The sequence below is a fragment of the Pristiophorus japonicus genome, chromosome 23, assembly GCF_044704955.1.
Source record: "Pristiophorus japonicus isolate sPriJap1 chromosome 23, sPriJap1.hap1, whole genome shotgun sequence".
Taxonomy (NCBI): Eukaryota; Metazoa; Chordata; class Chondrichthyes; family Pristiophoridae; genus Pristiophorus; species Pristiophorus japonicus.
Window position 1 is genome coordinate 40043373 of NC_091999.1, and position 2577 is coordinate 40045949.

The window sequence follows — 2577 nt, forward strand, 5'->3', positions numbered from 1 at the left end:
CTGCAGTGTAATATAGCCAGTTTGCAAATGTTACAAACATAGGGATAGGTGGGAAAGAAAATTGTGAGGAGGATACAAAAAATCTGCAAAGGGATATGGACAGACTAAGTTCATGGGCAAAACTGTGCAGGATATTGATGATGCCACACCGAGAGTACTGCGTCCAGTTTTGGTCTCTGTATTTAAGAAAGGATATATTTGCATTGGAGGCATTTCAGTGAACATTGCTTCCAGAGATGAGGGGGTTGACTTATGAAGATAGGTTGAGTAGGTTGGGCCTATACACATTGGAATTCAGAAGATGAGAGGTGATCTTATTGAAACTTATAAGATAATAAGGGTGTTCGACAAGATGAATGCAGAGAGGATATTTCCACTCATAGGGGAAAATAAAACTAGCGGACATAGTCTCAGAATAAGGAGCCGCCCATTTAAAACTGAGATGAGGGGAATTTCTTCGCTTAGAGTGTTGTAATATGTGGAATTCTCAGCCCCAGAGAGTTGTGGAGGCTAAGTCATTGAATATATTTAAGATGGAGATAGAAATATCTTTGAACAATAAGAGAACAAACGGTTATGTGGATAGAAACATAGAAACATAGAAAATAGGTGCAGGAGTAGGCCATTCGGCCCTTCTAGCCTGCACCGCCATTCAATGAGTTCATGGCTGAACATGCAACTTCAGTACCCCATTCCTGCTGTCTCGCCATAACCCTTGATCCCCCGAGTAGTAAGGACTTCATCTAAATCCTTTTTGAATATATTTAGTGAATTGGCCTCAACAACTTTCTGTGGTAGAGAATTCCACAGGTTCACCACTCTCTGGGTGAAGAGTTTCTCCTCATCTCGGTCCTAAATGGCTTACCCCTTACCCTTAGATTGTGACCCCTGGTTCTGGACTTACCCAACATTGGGAACATTCTTCCTGCATCTAACAGGTCTGAACCCATCAGAATTTGAAACGTTTCTATGAGGTCCCCTCTCATTCTTCTGAACTCCAGTGAATACAAGCCCAGTTAATCCAGTCTTTCTTGATAGGTCAGTCCCGCCATCCCGGGAATCAGTCTGGTGAACCTTCACTGCACTCCCTCAATAGCAAGAATGTCCTTCCTCAAGTTAGGAGATCAAAACTGTATACAATACTCCAGGTGTGGCCTCACCAAGGCCCTGTACAACTGTAGCAACACATCCCTGCCCCTGTACTCAAATCCCCTCGCGATTGAGGCCAACATGCCATTTGCTTTCTCAACTGCCTGCTTTACCTGCATGCCAAAAAACATCTGCCGAAACCCAGGATTGAACAAGGGACCTTTAGATTTTCAGTCTAACGCTCTTCCAACTGTGCTATTTCGGCTGGTATTTTGGTTCGTAGAGAGGTGCAGCTGAGTCCATAATCAGATCAGCCATGATAGTAAGTTGCAGAGCAGGATCGAGGGACCAGGTGGCCTTCTCCTGCTCCTATTGCTTATGTTATTTTGTTTTTATTACACTTGGCACTATCTTTGTTGAAATTACACTAAACCTTGTCGTTGTTTAATTACATTAGGTCCTGTCTCTGTTTATATTACACTTGGCCCTGTCTTGGTTTATATTACACTAGATCTTGTCTCTGTTTAAATTACACTAGATCCTGTCTTTGTTTATATTTACTAGGCCCTGTCTCTCTTTATATTACACGAGGCCCTGTCTCTGTTTATGTTATGCTGGACCTGTCTCCATTTATATTCCACTAGGCCCTGTCTCTGCTTAGGTTACACTAGACCCTGTCTCCCTCTATGTTACACTAGGCCCTGTCTGCCTTTATGTTAAACTGGGCCATGTATCTTTTGACTTCACAACTCAATGTCTGTTTGTCTCAACCGGGGCTCAGTGTTTCTCACTTTTGCCTTAGTCTCAGATAGTTTTGGGATAAACTCCCACTCCAAGGATTATATCTCTATTTATCGTACAACAGACATGGTTGTCAGTTATTTCTGCATTCGACCATGCGTCTGTAAGATAGACAGAAGATATATAGATGGTGGATAGATATTAATATAAATAAAGATATATATGCGTGAGGGTGGGAGGATGCAATACTTTTTTCGTTGGAACATACGTTTAATTTCGGTACTAGCTAGCAAGAGTTGTGTGCAAAGTAATTTAGATCTGTTATTGCGTCGGTAATATTTGTGTTGCGAGGATGGGCTGATTCTTGTAACAATCTCCCAGAGATAGACTGGGATTGAGGGACAGCACTGAAGGTGAGCAATCCACTGCACTTTGAACTACTTAGTGGCACTCTGTGTGTTAAAGGTTACTAATTCACACTTGTCTTGTACTGTGCTCATTTCCCCCAGTTATTTAATGTAAAGAAGTGTTTTTCTTGCAATATTTTCGATTGCTCTTTTACGTGACCCACTGGTTGTGTCAGAAAGAGCCTGGAACCGTGACCTCACAGCACCGCCGTATGGGCGACTGCAGGATCCGAATATCCACTGAATACTTCTCTCCTCTGGTTAAGAGGATCAACTAAAAAGAGCACACACAAAGTGTTTGCGAAATATGTCTGTGTGTATGTGTGTTTGTGTGTGTATA

General features: G+C 42.3%; 1 non-coding gene across 1 annotated transcript; it reads right to left on the reverse strand.

Moving 5' to 3' along the window:
• Nucleotides 1-1281: 1281 nt before the first annotated feature.
• Nucleotides 1282-1354, reverse strand: trnaf-gaa (transfer RNA phenylalanine (anticodon GAA)). Its single transcript has one exon. It is a non-coding gene; the product is annotated as a tRNA-Phe (tRNA).
• Between the last annotated feature and the right edge of the window lie 1223 nt (nt 1355-2577).